At 33.7% G+C, this 27,416-nt stretch overlaps 1 pseudogene; it reads left to right on the forward strand.

The window, feature by feature from the left end:
* Positions 1 to 15,014: 15,014 nt before the first annotated feature.
* Positions 15,015 to 26,121, forward strand: LOC120259452 (annotated as a pseudogene).
* Positions 26,122 to 27,416: the final 1,295 nt, after the last annotated feature.

Here is a 27,416-nt window from a genome sequence, read left to right on the forward strand (position 1 = left end):
AATGAACCTGTAACAACACAGGTAGCTACAATAGCCCATTATAAGTTTGTAAGATATTGCTTTTCATTTCAACTAGTTTCATTTGTGAAAATTAGTCTCCTTGTTGTATTTAGGAGAAAGGTCATCCGACTTGTGCAAATCCAACTAGGCACTAGCAAAGATAACAAGCAAGACAAGTGCCATCTAGGTATAAGGGAGGAAAAACTAAAGATGAAAATGGAGCTAAAGGAAAAAGAAAATTAGCCCAATTTACTAAAAATGCTCAAGAACAAGACGAGAAATCTGTGCAATAGTGAACATTGTCATTGGGGAAATGTATAAATTGTGCACAATTTAACTAAGTATTCTTTGGGTAGTAATATATGAAACCGACTATTTTTGTTTTTTCTCTTAGAGACTATATTAAAATGTAATGTGTACACAATATAGATTTGCATTTGTTTTGTAGTTTTGGAAGAAGAATGTTTACAAATGCAATTTCAGATTGTCTTTTGCATTTTTAACCTAGTAAATTTGTTTCAAGTGTGAGTGATTACTTTATACAATTTTGTTTGGCAAAAAATTTACAAGCACAGATTGAATACATGAAAAATATAATTTTGCAAACTTTACATTTTTTTTATCATCTGGGTGTTGAACACACAATAATAATTTTCAAAATTTTATAATGTTTATAGGACGCAATTACAAGTTTTCGCAGCCAAATTTTATAATGTCTCCAAATCTTTCAGCCGGTCGTTATCCTCCTTGCTGATGCCAATATAGCAATTAACCTTGCTGAGTGGTCGTTGTCCTCCTTCTTCCTCGACATTATGGTGAAGTCACCACTAGATCGTGGAACGAGGGTTAATCAAAGTAGGGCTTCGTAGGGGGTCGGAAAGGGAAAATGGTGGGTAAGAGAACGATTTCAGAGCTTGAGATTGAAGAAGGTTTGACTTGGCATCCGCGCTAACATCCGAGATGGATTATAAGGTTGTCCACTTGGAAAAAGTGTCACTCATCATATGCCACATCAACGTGGGATTGCCGTTAACGGCATGCGCTCATGTGACTAAATCGTAATAAAAAATCAAGGTACCAAATCGTAACTTTTTAAAGCTAAAGAACCAAAATAGAAACACACACAAAAATAAGGGACCATTTTGATTGTTTATCTAAAAATTTTAAAAGTGACAAGTAATTTGAAATTTTTTTTTTTCTAAATATAATAGTTGATATGAAACGAATGGAATAATTTTCTGTTAATTGCATGAATTATCTAGAAAGACTAAGAAGTCATTATCTTAAAAAGGTAAAATGATGAAAGTACCTCTGTGATGACTTATTAGTAGTTAGTTGACCATGATTTTCTTTTCAACGGTATTGTGACTTGTGAAAACCGGCTAGGTCATTGATCTAGTTAATGTCAGAGGTTAACCAAAATCAACAAGGATTGAACTGAGATTATATAATAAAATATAAAAATTATAATAATTAATAATGATTGAAATATGATATAATTTACATTGTTGATAATTTAAAATATAACGAGTTAAATTTATTATTTAAAATTTTTAATTTGATATACTACAGTGTTTTTTTCTAAAGAAATGCATTTAAATTTAATATTCAAAATTTTAGCTTTATATACACTGGCCTGAATTTTATAATAATGTAATAGAAAAACCTCACATCATTCCTCAACCTCTTTTCAGAATTAAAAGAATCATTTTCTCTCCTTCACCTCTCCCCTATGCTGTTTTTTTGGGAGAATTGGTTATAAACCCCTCAAAAATTCTATAATTGCATATTTACCCTCAGAAAAAATATAATTGTATATATACCCCTGAAAAATATAAGTAATTACGGATATGCCCCTACTGTTAAATTCCAGTAATCAAACTTGATTAACTATGGTTATAACTTGGATTAAGATATACAAAAGGTCCAAAATAACCCTTGTACAACTTTTTAAAAAAACTTTTTAAGGGTATATATGCAATGGTATAATGGCAATTTTATATATTTGTTGTTTGTTAATGGATGGTTTTTCAACTAATTTGAACATCAAGGGGTATATACGCAACTATGTATATTATTGATGGGTATGTATGCAATTAACTTTTATTCAGGGGCAAATATATAATTTCAAAATTTTTTTTAGAGTACACCGCAAAAAGCCTAGAAAGGCGACAAGCACTAAAAACCCTCGGGGACGCTGACGTGTGGGAGCAGGCTCAATGCCGACCCACGTGCCCTCACCTTGCGGAGGACATGAGGTTCGATCCCGGGTCCTTTCCGAAATGAACGCTCTACGCAAGAGACCCGATATCAATTGACCCAAAGGCCGTTGGTCTATGCTTCTCTTTGTTTGTCTTCCTCTGCCTCAATTGAAAAATCTCATTTTTAACTCGTTAAATCTCATCAAATCAAATAACTTTCAGTTAAATCGCTCAGGTCACTCGATTCTTGAGTAGATCATTTCAAATCTGAGTCAAAAGATATGGTCAGTTCTTGATATATATATATATATATATATATATTCGTCAAATCCATTAACCGGCGTGATTACATTACTTCTTAGTTGTTGCATGGCTAATTACACTAGTGTTGATGGGGGTTCGAGGAAAATGATGAAATATATGGATAAAAACATAAATTTGTTACTCTCTTTAGCTCGTTATAAATATTCACCTCAATTGTTTCATTCAAAGTAAAAAAATTAATTAAAATTGAAATATTTATAAACATTTAATTACTTTTTCTATTTGCCAATTTTCCCCTCTTTTAAGGCTATACATTTAATAGAATAGTGGTGAGAAATAATGTATTTAAACAAGTCGGTAAAGTTAAATTTAAAAATGAACTCTTAAATAAAATATATTGATGAATAATTTTGTATGTAAAAATTCCTGAAACTAGAAATTTATAATGGGACAAAGGAAATATTTGAGTGGTGGGTCATTACATGAAAAAAGATTCGAATCTACCGGTTATTTGAATATTCGGAGAAAATAATTGGTCATTTGCAAAAATTATTTAGGTAAAAAGGACTTTTATTATTTTCTTTTATTGGAAATGAACAAAAAGTCCCTCCAAAGTTCAGGTATTCACAAAAAAACCCCATGACTTTGAGTATTCCCAAAAGGTCCTTCCTTTTTCTAACAGGTTATTTTTCAGACCTGTCTGACATAAAGGTGGTTGATGTTGACATAAAGGTAATAGATGTTAACTAGGCTGACTCTTAGTTTTTAAGCAAAAATAGCAAATTTTAAGTGGAAACCTATAATTTTAAGCGGAAAAGTCAAATTTTAAACGCAAATGTGCTATATGTTAAGTGAAAACTTATGTGGTTAAGCGAAAACACCAAATTTTAAGCAAAAACCCATAATTTTAAGCGGAAAAGTCAAATTTTAAACGCAAATGTGCTATATATTAAGTGAAAATTTATGTGGTTAAACAAAAACATGATATGTTAAATGGAAACTATATATTTTAAGCGGGAAGTACATGTAAAATAGAATAAATTAACGGAGTAAGCTGCATTAATTGAAAAGTAAACTGTGAGGATTGAAAAGTAAACTGTCAAAAAAAGGAGGGACTGTCTGGTAAATTCAAATGTCAGAGGGTCTGTCTGGGATGTTTTGAAACTTTCAGGGACTAAAAAATAATTTTTCCTTTCTTTTATTATGACTGTCAAAGTTGTATTCCAGGCTATTATTGGGATTAATTTTTTGATAGGTCATTAAGTTTTAAACTTATTTCTTTCCGGTTACCAAGTTTTAATTTGTATTGTAAAGGTTACTCAATTTTGATTTCGTTTCACCGGGAGGTTACCTGCGAGTGACCACATCCATGCTGTTGAGGTGGATGCCGAAAAAACACAGTCAGCACAGCTCGCCACGTCCTAAGTTTGAGATGGAGCCTCCACATCAGCCGGCTTATCCACGTCAGCAGAGTTGGTAACCGTTTTAATACTAAATGAAAACTTAGTGACCGAAATGAAATAACAAAATATATTTCCATGACAAATTTAAGTGTGACATATTATTGAACAACTTATGTTATTTCATTTAAGTCACTAAGTTTTCATTTAGTATCAAAACGGTTACCAATTCTACTAACGTGGACAAGCCTGCTGATGTGGAGGCTCCATCTCAAATTGAGGACGTGGCGAGCTGTGCTAACTGTATTTTTTCCAGCATCCACGTCAGCAGCATGGATATGGTCACTCGCAGGTAACCTCCCGGTGAAACGAAATCAAACTTGAGTAACCTTTATGATACAAATTAAAACTTGGTAACTGGAAAGAAATAAGTTCAAAACTTAGTAACCTATAAAAAAAAATTAATCCCAGGCTATTGGGAATGAATTGTGTTGGCTTTTTTTTAAAAGAATTGATGCCCATTTAGCTTTAGTGCAATTGCTTCTTAATCAAATAGTTCATAAATTATCTAAAGAGAGTAAAAGGTTTTCCCTTTTTTAAACAAAGTTAACGACTTTATATTTTTTTAAAAAATAATGAAATAACAATTTTGTCCTTGTGATAATTTTTTTCTGGGTGACTTATTTCATATATACTCAAAATTTGGAGATGAGTTTATGGTAGCATTTGGTTGGATGTAATTCTAAATGCAGTGGATTTCTAGTTACAATGTAACTGGAAATACTTGGCTTTCAAAATATAGTGCAGTCAAATCTTGTGTTTGGTTGGATGTAACTGGAATTACTGTATTATAAGATTTTATGTTTGTTTGGAAGGATTTGTAAATCTGGAATTGGAAAACATGTGTATAAGTGTATGGATATGTCTGCGTATATGCATATATGTATATGAGTATATGTATATGTATATGTATATGTATATATTTGTGTGTATATACATACATATATATATATGTATAGGTATATCTAGGGAATGTATATACATACATGTATGTATACATAAATATATGTATGTATATGTATGTGCATACATATATGTGTATATATGTATATGTGTATGTGTATATGTATAGATTTATGTATATATATATGTATGTGTATGTATGTGTATACATATATGTATGTGTATATATGTATATGTGTATATGTATATGTATAGATTTATGTATATATATGTATGTATGTATATGTATGTGTATATGTATATGTGTATATATGTATATGTATAGATTTCTGTATATATATATATATATGCATATATACTGGTTTTGAACTCCCGGGATTTGATTTTACGGTCATTTTGACCGTAAACCAAAATCCCTCAATGATGGGATTTCAAAAGCACATGAAAAATGAAATACATCAAAACAAACACCGGATTTTAAAAAGGTAAGGATTTGGAGTTACATGTAACTCTAAATCCCTTGAAACAAACACTACCTATATGTTTTTTCAAAATGTAAAGGACTAATGGCCGGTTCTTGTAAATTACTAAAGCAAAAAAGCTATTTAACATTATTTTTTAATTATTATTATTATTATTATTATTATTAGAAGAGGGAGAATTGTATTAGAGTGAACTTTAAGGAATGATTGGAAAAGTAACAAATAATGCCTGAATTATTATTATTATTATTATTAAAGAAAATGCAATTGCAATCCAATCAAGATTGCGTTGGAGAGTAAACAAGAAAATGGGAAGGTTAGAGAATAATGGCCATCCATAATGCAAACATGGGATACCTCCTAAGCCATGCGTTTACTTTCCTTCATGGAAATAGATTACATTTTAGTAAATTTTATGACACGTGTCATTTTGACATGTTATGTATAAAAAATTCTCCTTCAAAATTTTTTTAATCAAACATATTTATAACCCATATCTAAATTCTCAAACTCTTCCATCTCCCAATATATATATATATATAAAATAATCATATATTTTAGCCAATAACTTATCATTCAAAAAAAATTTCAAATATTCTAATCAAATAAAAACATTGAAGTTAAAAAAAAATTATAGTGATAACTTGCTTGGAGGATCTTATATTAAATTTAAAAAAACTCGTTTCATTTATGAGATCATATATTACTCTCTAGAATAGAATTACCGACAATGTGATTCGTGAGTCATATTGATGAGAGTGTGCACCAATTAATTTCTTCCAATGCTTTAACATGAGATAGTGTGATCCGGCATCATAGTGTGATCTGACATCATCAATGACATTATACATGACATTATTACGGAATGTGTGGGAGTTGAAATCTATGTGGCCACAAATATAATTATACGGGCCCAAAGACTGAGCCCATGCTTTTTTCCTTGTTCGGCTTAGTCCTTCTAAGATCATACTTATTGGCCGATCAATATCATCTCTTAAAAAAGCCAACCCAAACAAGCCCAAAAAGCCTACTTTCATTCATTACCATTTATATAAACGGAACGCCTAACAAACACCCCGCGTTACTCTAACAAACACATGGTTTGCTTTCATTGAAGTCATCTCGCCTGGTTCTCGAACCAGGGTATTTCTGGTTCTCCCCTATCACAGCTTAACATGTGTCTCCAGATTACTACTAACCATAACATAAAAAAAATAATAACATCAAATGGGGACACGTGCCAAGATTTGATAGAGAAGACCATAGAATACCCTGGTTCTAGACAAGGTGAGATGACTTCGCTTTCATTCATTACCGTTTATAATGGAATGCCTAACAAACACGCAGCGTGACTCTAACAAACACACGTGTTACCAAGTGTGGCTCTTGTACATATTTCTCAAACAAACAAATCCAATATGAAGAAACACCAACTTCAACACAATCAAAATCACAAGAATTCAAAGAGGACAAAAACCCACAAGTTCAGCAAAACGATAAATTTCATAGCATAATCAACAACCAGAAAAGAAAAAAAAAAACCCATGATCCATACTTTATTAACTGAGTCCAAATCTCATCCAAAGCACTAAAGAAACCAAAACATTAAAATCGAACAAGCAACTCAACTATTCATAAACCAAAATCCAAACATTCTTTTTTGTCACAACTGCTATATGAATAATAACAAATAACAAATTGATGAAGTTTTAAATCGAGATATAAAAACCTGAGTAAAGTCCATGCATACGCGAAAGACCAACGCCAGATCTCCACTGATCCGATCCACCATTAAACAGGAGAAAAGAGATGCGATAGTTGGGGCTTGGGCTAGGTGTTCATACCTATGACGATGATAAGAGCGATGAAACTGTAGTGGGTGACGACCTTGGCCTGCTTCATGGCCCAAGTAGTCTACTCCTTGACGCAGCTGTAAGCCGATTAATCCCCATCGCCGTCTTCTTATGCTTCCGCTTCCCTTTCACTGAAACCCTAGGCGCCATTAGAGCACTCCTTCAAATCACCAAGACACCAACCCGCGCTCTAATACCCTAGGGCGAACTATATATATATATATATATATATATATATATATATATATATATTCTAAGAGATTATATTGATCGGCCAATAAGTCTGATCTTGGAAGGATAGGGTCGAACAGGGAAAACAGCATGGGCTCGGTCTTTGTGCCCACATAATTATATTTGTGGCCACATGGATTTCAACTCCCACATGTTCTGCAATGATGTCATGTATAATGTCATTGATGATTTCGCACTGCACCATCTCAGTTAAAGCATTGGAAGGAATTAATTGGTGCACAGAGAAACTGGCAATCCAACTGTAAGTATGGTAAACCAGTTTAGATCAAGCGTGGTATTCCTGCTATTGTTTTATGCAATGCAGGCCCTGAGTCTAACTATTATGAATTTCTCGAGAAATGTGATAATCTTTCTCTAAGAGAGTGAACCCATCAGAATGCGAGGTTTGAGTTCATTTCCTCTCCACTCTACAGGCTCCGAAGAGACCAGACTGCCACCGGATTAATGGCGGTGTGATCTCCATTACTCTTATTAGGTACACGGCTCCATTGAATACGTGGATCATGGATTCCTGTACCAGAGTCCTCATAATTACACCACAGGCAGAGGTGGCATTTGATTAGATGTAATTTTAAATGTAGTGGATTTTTAGTTACAATATAACTGCAAATACATGATTTTCAAAATACAGTGTAAATGAATCTTGTGTTTGGTTGCAATAACTGTATTATAAGATTTTATGTTTGCTTTGAAGGATTTATAAATCCGGAATTGGAAAACACATGTTTGGTTTGATGTATTTTAGGATATGGTTACTCACGGTAGGATTACCAATACTTTATTATATATCAATTTGTTATGGTATATTAATTATTAAATATTTATTAATTATTAACTTAAGTGTTTATTCTTATGAAATTATTATATCTTCAACATCAATTTCTTTTTATCATTGCAATTTATTATTAACTATATTATTGTTTATATTTAAATTATTTTTTTTAACTATAAGATTACCAATGACCATTTCTAATGTTATTTATTATTATACCTAATTTCTTATGACTAAATGTCCATCTCTAGTGAGGAAGAGACGGTGGTCGTGGTCGTTGGCTGCGGTGGTTAGGGCCGGGATTGCATAAAACAATAGCAGAAATACCACCTTTGTTTTGAGCTTGTTTACCGTACTTTTAATTGGATTGCCAGTCTCTCTGTGCACTAGGGGTGAGCAAAAAATCCGGATCCAATGGTCCGATCCGGTATCTGATTTTTTGACCCGAATTTTTTGGTTATCCGATCCAAATTTTTTAGATGAAAATCCGGTCAGATCCGGGTCGGGAGAAATTAAAAATCAGGTATCCGAATCCTATATGGGTTTTACTTTTTAGTATATTCTTATATATATATATAATATTAACTTTTATGTGATCTAAAAAGTAAAAAAAAATCCAAATCAGTCATCTAAACTATTTAAGAGTTATATATATATATATATATATATATATATCAGTAAACTTAAATTTTACAAGGGCTAAAAGTATAAAAAAAAATATCAAAATGCCTAATCTAATAACTTAAAGAGTTATATACTTATATAGTTATATATATTAATAAATTTCAATTCTACAAGGGTTAAAAGTAAAAAGAAAAAAAATTCCAAATCCCTACCTCTTATGTATTAATATTAACAAAGTTTGTACAAAATAATCTTAGATATCTATTAACAAATTATTATGATTTTTTTATATAAAAGGGAAAATTAGTAAAATACACATTACATCCCTCCTCACTTCTCCTCACTCCTCTTTCCAACCAAAATAGATTACCCCTTCACACTTCTCAATTGAACCAAACATAAAACTTTTATATTATTATATAAAAGTTATATATTAATATTAACTTTTATATAATCTAAAAAGTAAAAAAGAAAAAAATCCAAATCAGTCATCTAAACTATTTAAGAGTTATATATATATATATATATATATATATATATTAGTAAATTTAAATTTTACAAGGGCTAAAAAGTAATCAAAAAGGGAAAATTATTTTTTTAGTCCCCGAAAGTTTCAAAACATCCAGATGCAGCCTCCGACATTTTGAATTTGCCGACGAGTCCCTCCTTTTTTTGTCGACTTCATTTTCAATCACGGCGATTGTACTTTTTCAATTAATGCGAACTACTCTAGTTAGTTTATTCTATTTTTGCAACATGTATTTTCCGCTTAAAAATATATAGTTTCCATTTAACATTTCGTGTTTTTGTTTAACCACATAAGTTTTCACTTAACATATAACATATTTGCATTTAAAATTTGACTTTTCCGCTTAAAATTATGAGTTTCCGTTTAAAATTTAGTGTTTTCGCTTAACTACATAAGTTTTCACTTAACATATAGCACATTTGCTTTTAAAATTTGACTTTTCCCTTTAAAATTATGGGTTTCAACTTGAAATTTGGTATTTTCGCTTAAAAACTAAGAGCCAGCCCAGTTAACATCTGTTACCTTTATGTCAGAAAGATCTGAAAAATAACCTGTCAGAAAAAAGAAGGACATTTTGGGAATACTCAAAGTCATGGGGTTTTTTTGTGAATACCTGAATTTTGAAGGGACTTTTTTGTTCATTTCCAGATATCAAAATGCCTAATCTAATAACTTAAAGAGTTATATACTTATATAGTTATATATATTAATAAATTTCAATTCTACAAGGGTTAAAAGTAAAAAGAAAAAAATTCCAAATCCCTGCATCTTATGTATTAATATTAACAAAGTTTGTACAAAATAATCTTAGATACGTATAAACAAATTATTATGATTTTTTTATATAAAGGGAAAATTAGTAAAATACACATTACATCTAGAGGTGGGCACGGGCCGGTTACCCTAGGGACTGGCGAGAGCCCGAGCCCAGCAGGTCAGTTCACTGCCCACCGACTCCCACGACCCGACGTAGCGTGGGCTTAAAACCCAGCCGGGCCGGGTTGGCCCGTCGGACCCGGCAGTCTGGGGCCACGAGGAAGCCGGGCCCGGAACCGGCCCGGCTTCCAAGTTGGCCCGGTTGGCCCACCTCAAAAAGAAATTTTAAAAAATTCAAAAAAATACAGAAAATTCATAAAAAATTCGAAAAAAAATACAGAAAATTTGTGAAAATTCAGGAAAAAATTCAGAAAATTTTCTAAAAAAAAAAATGAATCAATTAAGACCCCAAACATGAAGACCACAAGTTTCCAAAAAATAAAAGATGTCCCACGTATTACACTAAATTTCACTAAAATTTTAAATTACACTAAATTTGAAAATAAATGGCTTGGACTTAATTCGTTTACATGCCGAATCAAGTTGCATGCGTATCCTCCTGGGTGTGAGAGGAATCAAAGCCCACATAGTTCTGTTACATAGTGTAATCGGTCACCCACTTACTTAATCGGTACCATCTAGGTCTTGGTCAGACTCAATGACTGTTGAGCCATGTGTGCTCATGATGTTAACCATTATTCAAAGATATTCCTTTTTTTACTAATATATTTTTTATAAATTAATATACATAATTTAAAAACAATTTTTTGTAATTTTATTTTTTATTTATAAATTGAAACAAAATAATCTAATATATATGTGACAAATAAGAGTGCCCCTATTTAAGAGAATTTAAGAGTGTGCATGTGTAGGGACTTAGTGCTTATGAGCCAAAAGACGATTGACAAAATAATCATTTAAAAAAAAAAATATTTATGAAAATTTATTGTTTGATAATTTGATATTTTACAGATTGATTTATATAGTTTTTTAATTTAGTATATGGTCTCTTAATTTTTTATAAATTAAATATATATGTAAAATATTTTGATATATATCCTACATCTATCTATATATAATTTTCTAATAAATGTTAAAAATAAATTGTAGCTCATGTGGTTTGTTTTTGTTGTCCAAGTTTATAAAGGTCATGGGTTCAAATCCCATAACCGCACTTACTAAAAAAATAATAACAATAAACCCATGTTGCACTTTTTTAAAAAATAATAATTAACAATAATATTAAAAAAACCCAACCCGTTCCGACCCGCCGGGTCACGAGTTGGGATCCCAGTCTGATCATGGGCTGGATTCGGGTCGATGAACCGCACGTAGGGTCATCGAACCGGCGGGCGGTTCTGAGTCAATGAACCGATCCGCATGGGTCAGCGAACCCGTGAGTCGGTTCCGGCCGGGCAGGTTTTTCGGATGGCCCGCCCAACATTACCCCTCCACACTTCTCAATTGAACCAAACATAAAACTTTTTCAACAAATCTTCCATTCTCCTCCCCTCCTTCCCCCACCCCCTCTTGTGGTTAGTTCCCAATGGCCATCACCCCCTTCTTTTCTCTAGCCTATTATTGATGCTTGAAGTTATTTGATATGCAATGCCTAAGATTGATAAAACTCTTTATTATTTTTGTTATGACGTTTGTTGTGTGGAAATTAATATAAGAATATAATGGTCTTTATAACTTTTAGTTTTAATATATTTGTTTTTTATGTAATGTTGCTATATAAAACAAATTCATGAAGTAGATAAAACTTAAATTCGGATCCGGATATCCAATAACCGATCCGGTTTAAACCGGATACCCGATTTTTGGTACCCGGTTTAAATCGGGTTGGATATGGGTTGAGTTTTTGCCAATTCAAAAATCCGATTACCGTTTTGGTTTTAAAAATCAGATCGGGTACCTAGTTTTGATCACCCCTAGATGAAAATATGTTAAATCTCTATTTGGTTAGTGAAATATTATTGGAATGTAACATTACCATGATTAATTAATTAGGTGAGAATCTTATATTACTAATTATCTTTTTACTAAAATATCCTTGATAGGTGTCTACTGTCTAATAGATTTAAGTTGGTAACATTTACTAATGCAAAAAAGAAAGTTATTTAGTAATAAATATTTGTTATTGTTAAAAAAAGTAAATTTGAAAATCAAAAATTTACTATTATTAAGATATGTATTTTAAATAATTAATTCTTTAAAAAATAATAACTAAATCAAATATAAATATTTTATATAAAATATAACTATTTTCCTCCAATTTAATTATTTAATATTAGAAAAAAAGTCTTAATTTGAAAATTTTTTTTTATCTCCAACAAAATATTTGATTTTTTATATTTTTTTAATTTATAATAGTTGGTATCTTGGGAAATTATATTAACTTAAGAAGTATAATAGAAAAAAATGATTGTGAGATTCCTACTTTTGAAGTGATAATCGCATACCCAATAATATTGGCAAAGTTATCAAATTTTGCGAAATATGATATTCATATTCCAAACAACTAAATGGTTAATTTAAGATTACATGGTTTACATTCCAAAGATAATCTAATATTATCCTTAACTAACCAATCGTCATTAAAAGTTTTCAAATAGTAACAATAGTTACATTAGCATTTCCATTATATATATATATATATATATATATATATATATATGGCCATAGGCGTGTTTATGTATATTTTAATTATTATTTCTTTATTTTATATCACTCATCAATGATAATGAAAGTTATGATCATAATAATTTAAATAATTTGGTATGTGACTATATATATATATATATATATATATGAGAAACATAATCTAGGTACGTCTTTAGATTACTGTTATCTAAGGTGTTTAATCATAACCGTTAGATCACCATTTAGATACTGTATATTTTTTACTATTTATGAATACTGTGCAACACTATAGAACACATTTTTTATACTATTCATGATGATCTTAGTCATTGGATTACCATCTGCCAAGTTTAGTGATTTTGTGTAATGACAAATTTGTTATTTAAGGATTATTACCAAATTTGGCAGATTTATTATTTGACTTATTTCTATATTGATAGCTAGATATGTTACTAGAAATAAGTTGTATGAAATTTGGTTATATATATCTTCCTCCCTCCTTTTATTTTGTGTTAATATATCTTTTTCAACAAAAAGGTGTCTGACCGATTGTGTTCATTTGGCCTTGTATCAGTGGTGATCGTGGTTCGGAAGAAGAGGAGAAAGGTTTTTTATTTTTTATTTTCCTTCTCTTGTTTCTAAGAGGACAAAGTAATAATAATAATAATAATAATAATAATAATAATAATAATAATCCTGTAATGGGATGAAATTTCAAATTATTTTAAAAAAATCATTATTTTTATTTTGAAATTTGTCACCCAATTCTTTGGGGTTTAATTTTTTTTTTAATTTCCCTTTTTTTTAATTGATTATTTTTTAAAATTTCTCTGAACTTATCTCCTCTTCGTTCTTACTCCCACTAGAAGTGTAATAGTAATTTTTTTTAAAAAACTTATCTATCCTCTTCATTTTTTATATTACGGCCATATGAAACAAGATGATAGCTCATACAATATTACAAGTATATTAAAAAAAAACCCTTCCTTTTAATTTTAGGAAGATTAATTAAAAAAATCTTCCATATTTTCATTATGATTATTTAGTCCCTCCCTTTTCAACATATTTATCTAATTTTTTATGTACTCCTTGTGATGTTAGTATTTTGATAAAATGTTAAAAACGTTCTTCAATACCCGACACTAAACTCCAGCAAGGTAGGTGGGCAAACTCAGCATACAACATTATAAGTTAAATTTAAAAAAAAAAAAAAAACTTCGTTTTTATTTAAATAAAAAATAAAAAATTCCATGATATTTTTATTTTGAACATTTATACCAAACAACCATTCAGGAACATTTTTCAAATGAAGAAAGATATGAGGACTATTCAGGAACGGGCAAGTTTCTCAGGGATATAATATTAATTTTCGTCTTTAAAATTTTTAAATACTTGTGTGAGCCCTCAAATCCTGACTTTTTTGGCGCGAAACCTTCTCTGTTTTCCCAAATCGCATCGGACCTCTTCAGTGTTCGAGCTTCAAGATTCATCGAGAGATCAGGGAAAGGAGTGATGGAGGAGACGACGGCATCCCAGTCGCCGGGAGGCGGCCAGTGATCCGAGGCGAAGGCCCTGCCTGGCTATTTGGAGCGCCTCAAGGCCATCCGTGGTGGTGCAAGGCGCTTGGATTCATCTGGCGCTGCCGCTGGCTACCAGATCAAGATGGAAGCACCGATCTATGACACGATCTCCGAGGAGGAGTATGCTGCCATGGTGACGCGCCGCCGGGAGGAGACCCGTGACTTCATTGTTGATGATGATGGGCTGGGATACGCCGACGAGAGCCAGGAGGAGGATTGGTATCACCCTTCTCACTCCTTCTCGTCTGATGATGTATTGGAGAAGCCTCGAAAGAAGAGAAACCCTAAGAATGAACTTGCATCAAAGAAACCCCAGCCATCATCTCTTTCGGCGGCTGCGGCTTTGATGGGGAAGCAGAGTTTGTCATCAATGTTCACCTCCTCGGTTTTCAAGAAGAACGAGAGGACGAAGGGCACAAGTTTGTTGACGGCCAACATTGTCGATGATGTGCTTGCAGAGTTTGCACCGGATGAGAACGATCGAGAGGAGTGGAGGCAGACAGGCTCAATAGCACGCATGATTAATGGTCTTTGTTGAGAGGAGAGAGAATATATGGAACTTTTTCTATTATTAATTACTTGAAATAATTTTTTTTATTTTACAAACCACTCTCACACTTTCTTCACTATGCACTACTTCTCTCTCTTGATACCTATGCTCACTCTCTCTTGATTAGCTCTCATTCAAGTTGCTTTAGCTTGCTTCCTAGCTTCTACTCTTCACAAATTTATAGGAGCTAATGTCGGTTGGAGGAAACTTCAAGTATGGCGGTGCTGATTTTTCCAGAAGCAAAAGGCGGTGCTGATTTTTTCAGAAGCTAAGTTGATGATGATAATTCAAGCTTCTTCTAGAAGCTTCAAATGGTGACATACTTTATCAGTCTTCAAGGCTCCTTTACACCAGCTCAAAACAGCAATGAGTTGCCATTGGACCCTGGAAATCAAATGAATCCGATCGATTCTTCGGATGCTAAATTAGAAACGGTTTCTGTGGAAAGTAGTTTGTTGGAGAATGATATTTCCGATCATGGGAAGGATGACTCGATGGAGTTAGTGAAGGAAGAAGAAGTTATGGGTCTAGAAAATTATTCAAGCTGTGTGAGTGAGATGAAGGATGCCAGTGAAGAAATCGAAGTGGAGGCCCCCAAGAGGGAGAATGAGTTCCCAGGCGAGCCATTCCATTTTTATATGCTTGATGCATCCGAGCAGTCTTTTGGTGCTAATGCAGGCACCTTGTACCTGTTTGGAAAGGTATGTTACCTACACCAGTTCGATTATACTTTTTCGCCCTTAAAACTGAATTTTGGTGCTTTTGGCTTACCATTCATAGCTTGAATTAGGCACTTTCTTCATAACTGGGATCATGATTTGGTTGTTAATGATATAACCTCTAATGCCTCTTTACTGCCAACAAAATTATATATTTTTTTTCTAGTTTAATTTTGTATTCTCTAATTATTTAAATTCTTCCCATTTTGATGTTTGGTTTAATGGATTATTAATTGATAGCTTATATATGCATATCAATCTGAAATTTTGCTTTTTTCTGCTGTACCATGCATTATGCAACTGATAATTATTATTTTTTTTTGTTTGCAATAGTAGAAAATACTTCATTAATTTTGTGAACCAGTTTGCATTTTCTGTGGAAAGAACTTTGAGCTCAAGAAATGTACATGGTTATTAGGTGAAGGAGGGTAACGCATTTCAGAGTTGCTGTGTGGTTGTAAAAAATATGCAAAGATGTGTTTATGCTGTTCCAAATGGAGCTGTATTTCCAGGGGGCAAGATAGTGGAACTTGAAGAGAATATTGCCAATATTGCCAATTCCAAGGCTTCACCATCAGATTTTCGCACAGCTTTGCTAGTAAATTACTGTTTCTTACTCTGTGCTTATTCCCTCTTGATTTTTGAACATGTTTACCTTTCTTGTTTTCAGTGAGTTTAATGCGTTCTTGTATTTTTCTTAACCAGGATATGGCAGTGGGATTAAAGAGTGAAATAACTAAGAGATTACCGCATCTCAATGGGTCCAATTTTAGCATAAAGCCAGTCAAGGTTTGTTATTAGTCACGGATATTTATTGTCATTATGGAACTTTGGAAAGAACTATTTCATCACATATTATTTAATCAATATGGTTCTATGTCGTCATTAATATTTTCATTATTGTTTGATTTCAGCGGAGCTATGCATTTGAGCGTCCTGACATACGTAGAGGGGAACAATATGTTCTCAAGATCAATTATCCGTTTAAGGTATTTCAGTTTCTGTGCATGGTCTGCTTGTGTATTTGATTTCAAGTCTTGAGTGTATCTGTTTCCTTTTAGTCACAGAAATAGTATGTTTCTTACACAGTGTTTGTTATCTGTCTTGTAATGGATTCACTCATTTCATTTGATCTTTATATACTTTCTTTCTATCTGTCATCATATTCTAAGTTCTAACTAATGTGTGAGAAGAAGTCTCAGAAATTCAAAAGATTTTATTAATCTGTCACTTGCATCTCAACATTTTTTTTAAATCTATCATACTTTAAGGTCACTTAAATCAAATGCTTGCCTGGTAGCAGAACATACTTCTCATCGTAGCATCTGTCTGACACTCATCCCTGTAGGCTAATTAACAACCATAATGGAACTCTAGCTCAACCACTGATATTGATTTCCCTTTGGTTGATTTGAATTTTCAATGCCTGCTGGTTCTTTTGTCCAGAAGCTATTTATTTTTCTACTGTGTATTCTCCATGACACTTGAACTCAGCCCTTTAATCAGATGGTTAGAATGTTATGCCATTCTTCAAGCTTTTGTATGATTAAATTTGAGAAGGTTACTCATCAGAGAGATCGGTGGCCTTCCGCATGCTATTTTGTTCCTGGACCATGTTCTGTCTGAAGCAATAGACTAAATGGGAGATACCAAATATTAGTCTAAAATAGCTATAATCATCTTGTCTTATTTTTTTTTTTATTTTTTATGTAGTGCATCTTATGAAAATCATTCACAGAAATATGCATAGTCACATGTCATGTTGATTGCAGGATCCACCATTGCCAACAGACTTGAAACAGGAACATTTCCTTCCACTGTTAGGTACAAACTCCAGGTAAAGTCAGTTAATGCACTTATCATTGCCAGATTTCAGAAATGACTCTTTTAACACAAGATAGGCATGCTTGATCCAGACTGGAGCTGAATTACCACCTTGGTTTTTTGCAAAACTCTTAAGGAAGCTAGAATATCATCAAATCAGCTCATGGCTTATCTTGTTTATTGTTTTTTGTTACTTTTAGGGGTCAATTGATTAATGCACAAGCTTGCTTAAATCTTATTTCCTTATTTCCTTATATCAAATTCCAGTTTCTCTCGGTTGTAGCCATAGAAAAGTCATTTAGCTTATGCTCTTTTGTAGATTCTATATAAGAGACTGAGATTCAAACAATACTACATAGATATGTTTTCAGTTGTATTTTTGCAATACTCAAGTTTTGGGTGAGTAAAACTCAATTTACCTTGCAATTCTTTTGCACTGGATTGCACCCACATGCAGAGGTATACTTCAAAATTATAACACATCTATGTTAGGTTTGATGTGATATGAATCTGTGTGAGAGCTCAAGACATCAAAGAGTATAATTTAGTGCAAAAACAGATGCACTACATGGGAGCATGGTGTTTTGGCTCTCATTTTACATGAGAATTAACTTCTTGTAATTTTTGTGGTACAGTGCTTTGGAATTGTTTTTTGATTAAAAAGGAAAATCAAAGGGCCCACTTGGCTGGGGATTTCAAAATTTGCATGCTGTCCAGCTTCTCAAAAGGTACGTTTTTTCAACTACATCACTCGACTGAGCTCACAAACATAGCTTATTCTCATCCTTTTAGGATTTTTTTGTCTCATTATCACAACAAAGATGTACCTTTATTGGTTTTAGTAATTATCCTTGTGCTTTTTTCCAATATCAGGTCAGCTGGTGCAAATATGAAGTAGTGGTTGATTGTCCCAAGGACTTGCATGTTTCTGCTTCAAAGGCTACTCCAGAAATTCCTCCAGTAGTTGCTGCGGCAATAAGCTTGAAAACCATTATTGGGGAGAAACGTACAACAAATGAAGTAGTGTCAGCTTCTATTATCTGTTGTCACAAGGCAAAGGTATTTGTTTCTCTTTTGAAATTCTCTATTTGGCTGATTGGTGTTTCAGAGAATTACTTCTCTCTTTGCATCTTTTATTACCATTTGATAATGCTGTTTGAAAATTATTCTTGGTAAATTGTCAATATTATTCATTTCAATAATGCCATCTCCCTCATTGGTCAAATGCTGCACCTTGTGGGTAAAAGTGGGAAAGCACCTATGAGGGCATGCCATTTGTGGGAATTGTGGGAACAAGTGAAACCTGCCAGTTGTATAAAAAAAAACTTCTTGTTTATGATTGTTTTGCTTCATATGGATAATTGAGTAAGGAATGTATAAGCATGGGTTTATATTGGTGCAGTGATGCTCCTCTAATTTTCTAGTTGAATAAATTAATCTGCTTATGTAAAATGCAGATTAATAGCCCAATGTCAGTTGAAGAATTGGAGAGACCAGGCATGCTCAGCCATTTCACTGTTGTCCGCAAGCTTGACGGAGGCATATTTCCAATGGGCTTTGAACAAGAAGCTGATACTAGAAATTCGAAGGCTGGGTCTAATGTGCTGGCACTGGAAAGCAGGCACGATACTGGCGTATATTGTATTAAACAATCAATATTGTTACCTATTTTCTTAACATCAGAATATCTGTTCCATTGACTTGCATTCATTGAAATTGGTGATCTATCTTCTGCAGTGAAAGGGCCTTGTTAAATCGCTTGATGGTTGAATTGCACAAATTGGATTGCGATGTTCTTGTTGGGCACAACATTTCTGGTTTTGATCTTGATATACTTCTACACCGAGCACAGGTTTATCTCATGCTTTTGTTTTTTATTCTTGACTGATATTGTGTTTCACTTTAGGACATTTCGTTGCACCCAAGATTTTTCTACTAATGCTATCATTCATTTTAGCTTAATGCCCTATAGATAAGGTCTATACATGACTTGTATTATTATTTTTTTTTATTGGTTGATCTAGCTGATAAAATACATTGTCATATTAGTTATTGCAGGATTGCAAGGTGCGCAGCGATATGTGGTCTAAGATTGGTCGTTTGAAGCGCTCTGTTATGCCCAAACTCACCAAAGGAAATTCCCTTTATGGATCTGGGGCAAGTCCAGGTATCATGTCTTGCATTGCAGGTCGCTCTCTATGTGATACCCTGTGTGTCTCGAGGGATTTGTTGAGGGAGGTATGCTAGAGCTTGATCTGAAAGATTTCTAGTATGCCTTTAGGACTTGATATTTTCAAGGTATCATGTTCTAATACCCTGTTACTAATTCTAGGAGAGCTATTCTTTGACACAACTTGCAAAGACACAGCTGAAAAAAGAGAGGAAAGAGATTGCTCCTCATGATATTCCAGCTATGCTCCAAATGTCAAGCACCCTTCTTGAACTAGTATGTGATACATGACATGAGTATCTTGCAACTTTACTAAAGTTTGAACTTGTACATTCTTCTTACCTTCGAAAAAGGCCATCTTTTTCTTTGCAAACTTAGCTGAATGATGATATTTATTACTGGACTAGGTTGACCATGGAGAGAATGACGCCAAGCTGTCTCTTGAGCTGATGTTTCATCTGAACCTTCTGCCCTCACCCGAAGCTTACCAATATTAGTGGCAACCTTTGGGGGAAAACTCTCCAGGTAAATCATATACTTACTTTGAGCTCGATCTCTTTTGTGTAGCTTATGCAGAAAATGTAACTTGTACTCTGCTTCGTTCTAAAGGGTGCTAGAGCACAAAGGGTTGAGTACCTTTGTTGCACGCTTTTTCATGCAAAGAAGTACATGGTCCCGGATAAGAATTCTGGCTGCAGTAAAGAGATGAATACAACAAAGCGCAAAATTAGTGCTGGAGCAGAGGGGGATGATAACGTTATTTTAAATATTGACCTCCGTGCCCCTAGATGACTGGAGATATCGAGCAAGGAAAAAGGAAGAAAAAGGCCCTTCTTACTCAGGTGGTTTGGTATTGGAACCAAAGAAGGGTTTATATGACAAATATGTATTGCTCTTAGACTTCAACAGCCTGTACCCTTCTATCATTCAAGTAATTTATCTTCTTCATGATTGAGTTGTCTACCACTGTTTCATAATTTATTTCTTGCTCTTGGTTTTACGTATTAGAATCTTTCTTAGTTATAGGTTTTATGAATGCAAGCTGTGACTATGATATCTTGCAACCTTTATCAGGAATTCAACATCTGCTTTACTACAGTTGAGCATTCTCCTGATGGTGCGGGCGCCAATCTTCCATCTTTAATACCCGTCGGGGTTCTACCTGAGGTATTATCTTTAGTAAACTTCTTTTAAGAGGATTCTGTTTCTCGGAAGACCTGGATGATTTTTCTTATTGAAATCATTGTTGGAAACTAAAGCCATCTCCATTGCATTTGATTGAGATTGATTGAAAATGCAATGTATTGTCCCCAACTAAAATTGAGTGGCTCAATGCCTGTAATTGGGTGACTTATTGATAAATTATTGCAAATTTTACTTAGGGATGGTAAAAACCTAACTGATCCGCTTTTTCCGACCCGATTCAGCCCAGCTTTGGGCTGGGCGGGACGGGGCGAGTTTGGTTTTTTCATGCCCCGCCCGCCTGCCCCACCCTGCTATTAATTTAACTTATTATAAATATTATATAGTGTAGGGGCAAGTGAAATTTTTTTAAAAATTTTAATAAATTTCTTATGAGCTTGTTTTTATAAGTATATGTTTTATAAAAAAAATTATTTTAAAAATGTTTTTAGGAATTTTAGTTACTTATTTGTAACTATGAGTGGGGTAAGGCGAAGTGGGGTGGGTGATTTATGAATAAAAAGAAAAGACGGGTGGGGCGAGGCAGGGGTGGGATAGTAAAGGCGTGCCCCGCTCCATTGTTATCTGGGGCGGGGATGGTAGAGGTGTGCTCCGCCTCCGTCCTGCCTCACCCCATTGCCATCCCTAGTTTTATTCAACTAACAGTATGGACACTGATTCTCAGATAAATCAAAATACGTTTTATGTGACTGCGTTGATGGCACACTAAAAAGAGTTGGAATAAATACTGAAAGCTTCAACTGAAGGCTTTAGATGATTTTTAAAATAGTGGAGATTTGTCAATTTGCTGTAAAGAACACTTCCATTGTTTGATTTGTAACATCATCTAACGCATTTGACCCTTCAGTTGTTAAAAAAATTGGTTGATACAAGAAAAATGGTCAAGTCATTGCTCGAGAATGCTTCTGGGCTTCAAGCCCAACAATATAATATTCAACAAGAAGCATTAAAGCTTACAGCAAACAGGTTAGGACCTATATTCTTGGTTCTGCAGTGCCTCTAATTTCTTCTTCTCTTTATTTCATCTGAATTCTGGGCTTTGTTCGACCAACTTGTTTCAGCATGTATGGTTGCTTGGGCTTTTCAAATTCAAGATTTTTATGCAAAACCACTTGCAGAGCTCATAACACGTAAAGTAAGAGCATTACTGTATGAAAGCATTACACAAAAATATTAGGTAGAACAATCATTTGAGGTTTATGTTGATTGATGTGTCTTTTGCAGGGAAGGGAGATCCTGCAAAGTACTGTGGATGTAGTTCAGAACCACTTGAACTTGGAGGTATCTCTTGTCCCCTGAGATTTATGATCCCTGAAAATTTATGTATGATGGCATTTCATCATACAGTGCCTCATGTGGTGTGTGTGGCTTCTTGTTGGCTGTACTATTAATTTCGGACATTTTACTGCTGTTAGATCAATTAAAATATTCTTGAATCACTTGTGATTTCTTACAGTAGATGGATGACTTTTGCATGTGGAGATGCTCAGTTAATTTGGAGGTTTGGAGTTTTCGAACTAAATAGTAATATTTGCATAAAAAAAGTGGAATGAGACTCTATAGATTAAATATATATATCTTCGGTTGCATTTTACAATATATGCTAATCATTTGTTTGTTTAGTCTATTTTCATTCCAGTTGAAACACAACCCAATTGCATTTTCAGCCTCATGATTGGGTTCAGCAGTAGATGCCTACACATTCATTATTTAAGAATCTGTGTTCCTAGTGCTTTAATCATCATCTGATGTGTGTTTATTGTTGGTCTAAAGTCTAAACCCAGTAGCTATTTTTCTTCATCATGGGTGCAAAGGAGGGAGATTGCATTCTGAATCTCCATGGGAACTCTGTAGTGAGAGATTGCATGTTGAGAGTTAAGTAAATATATACATCACTAAATGCTTGTATGTGCTAGCTAGTACACCAGATTGCATGCTGAGTGTGAAGTAACTATATACATCGCTAGATGCTTATGCTTGCTAGCTAGTACACTTCTTGGTTTATATGCAGCTCATCTGCCTAACTAGCTTGGGCACTTATTGGTTGTCACACAGGTAATTTATGGGGATACAGATTCTATTATGATCTACACAGGACTAGATGACATAAACAAAGCCAAGACAATTGCCAGGAAAGTCATTCAAGAGGTGAGCCTTATTATTAGTTTAATGGACTCCTTTTCTCTTTTACATTTTTTTCTTTTGCTGCTTCATGAATGGAAAATGAATGACTATAATACTACTGGCTTATTACATTATGTTGTGCTTTTTAATGCATGATTCGCATTTCAGAACTTGAACATGTTAACAAAATCTGTTTTTCATCCAGGTCAACAAGAAATACAACTGCTTAGAGATTGACCTTGATTGTTTGTATAAGAGAATGCTTCTTCTCAAGAAGAAGAAATATGCTGCTGTGAAAGTTAAGAATGGGATTCCCAATGAGGTTGGAGTTATAATATTCAATGCGTATCATTTTAGAGTATTGTTCTTTTATCTGTCTGATTATATCAAACATAAAGCAGGAAACAGACTGCAAGGGTGTTGATATGGTTCGACGAGACTGGAGTGACCTATCAAAAGACACGGGAAAATTCTGCCTCAAGCGGATATTATCTGAAATGTATATATTCAGATCACTTTTCTGGCTAGGGCTATGGCTATGGCTATGCCAGCCAAGAATATCCAGCATGTAATTATCTTTGTTAGTACTATTGATATTTATTTTGTATAGTTTTCTTCTAATTGTGCAGGTCCTGTGAAGATGTTGTTGACTCAATTCATAGTCATCTTATGAAGGTAATATTTCATCAAATTTCATCCAAGAATAACATTGGATCTTCTTGTATTTGTTATTTATGTATTGTTCCATAGACAACACAAAATTTTCTCTGCTGTTTGGTGGATTATGTTTATTCTCATTCGAATTTGATATACATATCTAAACCATGATGTGCCAGCATTGCCATGATTGGGGCACTTATGCACTTCAGGTACAAGGGCAGATGAGAAATGGTGACATAAAGATTGAAAAATATGTTATCCGGAAGACATTAACAAAGCCACCAGAGGACTATCCCGATGCAAAAAACCAACCTCATGTTCAGGTCCGACACCTCTCTCGCCAAGCAAATAACTTCTGGGGGACACACCCTTTGATTTATCCACATTTACCAACTTTCATGCTCCTTAACTGTTTGTTAGGTCGCCCTAAGATTGAAGCAAAATGGTTATCCTGGTTGCTCTGCTGGTGATACAGTTCCTTATGTTATATGCTGTCAGCAGGTGCTTGTCTTTACAAATCTTGGTTTCTTGATTCCAGCATAAAAATTTGATAACTTGAGTAACTGGGGATGATCGATCAACCTTCTTACCGTACAAGAAAAAAATTATTTGCTGATGTGAGGCATTATCTATTCTTAGTCCTCTTTTTTTTTTATTATTTTCTTGATCAGGAATCGAATTCTGGTTCTTCTGCTGGGATAGCTCAAAGGGCTAGACATCCTGATGAATTTAAAAGAGATGGTGGCAATTGGATGATTGACATCAACTATTACTTATCACAGCAGGTTTCTTTAATTATTATCCCTCTTTCTTCTGTGAGCAGATTTTTACTTAACAGCCTCTATTTACCTTTTAGTGATCAAATGTTGGTATGTCGCAGATTCATCCTGTGGTATCACGTTCATGTGCTTTCATTCAAGGCACTAGCCCAGCACGTTTAGCTGATTGTCTTGGGCTAGATTCATCCAAGGTAAACTTGAACAATAAACTACATTTATTTTCTCTGATTTTGCCTTTTGTTTATTGACATTCTGGTTTCTATGCTGAAGTACCAATACAATGCTTCTGAATCTGCTGGCAAAGGTCCTACTGCATTGCTTTCTGTGTTTTATGATGGTGAGAGGTAAATCCAGGAAACAAAAAGGGGGTTTAGTCTTAGAGTCAGACTGCATATGAAGCTATCTTGAACTCTACTTTAATTAGTTTCATCAAATATGTAGGTATTCTGGGTGTGTACCTCTTAAGTTATCATGCCCCAGTTGCTCAAGCTCCTTTGACTGCCCCCCAATATCCAGTTTACTATCTACTTCAAGCAATGGAAGCCAATCAAAGACACAAACAGAAAATGAGCCAATAAACTTCTGGCGCACAATGCGTTGCCCCAGATGCCCGGGTGATGTTGATTGTAGATTATCTCCTGCCATGATTGCCAACCAGGTGAAGAGTTTCACTACTTTTTACTAAGAACATATCATCTCTACATCCTTTGAACCGGAAATTTACCTTTCTCTTATTGTTGTAGGTCAAAAGGCAAGCTGATGGTTTCACATCCTTGTATTATAGAGGCTTAATGATTGTAAGTACTTACTTTAGTTGCGCCCAATATTTATTTTTCCATAATCTTGTATAAATTATAATGCTTCTGTTCATGAAACAGTGTGATGATGAACTGTGCAAGCACACCACTCGTAGTATAAATTTACGTGTAATAGGTGATGCAGAAAGGGGGACTGTTTGCCCAAACTATCCTTGCTGCAACGGCCATCTTGTTAGACAGGTTCCTTTCATAACCACCCAGTCTTTTATTCATTAAATATTAGATTGCATGCTTTTGACATAAGAGTCTAAATTTAAAGATATTGGCTTTGTTTCATTTATCCAACAGTACACTGAAGCTGATCTATACAAAACAATTTTTCCTATTTGTGCTACATTCTGATTCTAAAAGGTTCCTTTGAGAAGGTAACTAATTTTTTTCACTTATTACAAACTTGGGAAAACAAAACATTGTTAACTTTATTATGGTTGCTGGCTTGGATCAGCTTGCATTAAAGGACCGAGCACCATTTGAAAAGGAATTAGCAACGATTAGACCAGCAGTTGAACTGGCATCTTCAGTGATACACAAGATCAGAGACCGATGTGCTTATGCTTGGGTTTCACTTGGAGACCTTTCGGTCTCAGTATGATTCACAACAAGCCTTTTTTTGGTAATCTGCGCATGGATCCATCATGTCTCTTACCATTTTTTTTAAAATTTATATATATATACACACACTCCTATACGCCATTGATGTCTTCCTTACCATTTATTACCATTTATTACCATTTATTATTGGTAGAATACCCTATTTGATCGTTATTATGTTTAATTAATGTTATTAAGTAAAAAAAAAAAAAGTGACGGTGAGTTTGTAACTTGTAAATGACATTCACAGAGCGTGTTGCAGATCAGAAAAAAAAACAGACAATTTTGAGTAATTTTGACATGGAAATGCTGTGTTGATTGTGGTATATATCATTTGGAGGAACTCTTATTGCAGATCATGGACATGATCTCATCCTGATGAAAATTGCCTCAAATATCACATAATTTTTTTTCTGCAGGTGTATAGATGTCACCCTATTTATAGATGAACATCCCGGTGGTGATGAGGTAATTCAATCCTTGCAATTTGTTTCCTTCTTGAAAAACTGACAGATAAAGAAGCAGCCAACTTGCAGATATGCTTGCTATTCAGGGAAAATTTTCTCCTGTTCTATATCATTATTTCATCAAGGAATGGAGAAAGCTGACATGGTTAATGAGAGTTGAGAGTCAAGGCTTTTACTTTTAACTAGGCATTCTCCCCGGTCGTATAGGAGTTTTTAAAATTTTGTGAGGAATTTTTAGACAATATTATGTATAAAATAATTTAATTAAACAACTCCCATCATAGAAACTATTTTATATTTTGGATTTCGAGGGTTTTATAGGCATTTATTGCATAAATAATTAGATGTAATTAATGTTTTTCAATTATTAATATTATAAAGTGATATAAATAAAAACTTAAATGTTATAAAAATTAAAAATTATTACTTCTGATACACTCGAGAGTAAATTATACATCTATTTTAATAGTATGTATAGATCTTGTTTATTTTTCCCTCTTATTTTTTTTGTTTGTTTACCTTGTTTATTTTTCCCTCTTATTTTCTTTGTTTGTTTAGCTTGCAGCTGTTTTCCTTCGGTGTTTTATCATGTGTATCTTTTAGTTTCTTATTGAATAAAACTTAGCTCCAGCAGGCAGTAGCTCTTTTTTCCAAATAAAATAAAATAAAATAAAATAAAATATGCAGCCAATGATTTCATAATGGAGAAGCATTTGATTGGCGAAGTCGGCACTCAACTGGTCCAGCTAATCACATATATGTCCCTCCTCATCAAGCACCCTATGGGTGTGTTTGGATATTGGGATCAACCCTTATGGCACGTGCATATCCAAACATGTCCATGTTTGGGATGGATATGTCCATGTTTGGGCATGCATCAAAGATATGGGAAGGGAATGAGGGGGGAGTGCATGCCCCTCAAACCATTCATGCTCATCCCTCTCATTTTGGGGGAATTGAGCATGTCTTGATAAGAAATTTATTTTTATATCCTTTATAGATAATTTATTTACCTTTATGCCCCTCAAATTGAGATTTTTAATTTTTTGAATAATATTTTGGATGAAAATTAAAAATCTCATTTATTTTTTAAATATTAGATTTATTAAAATTTTATTGATTTAAAAAT

The sequence above is a fragment of the Dioscorea cayenensis genome, chromosome 4 (assembly GCF_009730915.1).
Source record: "Dioscorea cayenensis subsp. rotundata cultivar TDr96_F1 chromosome 4, TDr96_F1_v2_PseudoChromosome.rev07_lg8_w22 25.fasta, whole genome shotgun sequence".
In the NCBI taxonomy this organism is placed as follows: domain Eukaryota; kingdom Viridiplantae; phylum Streptophyta; class Magnoliopsida; order Dioscoreales; family Dioscoreaceae; genus Dioscorea; species Dioscorea cayenensis.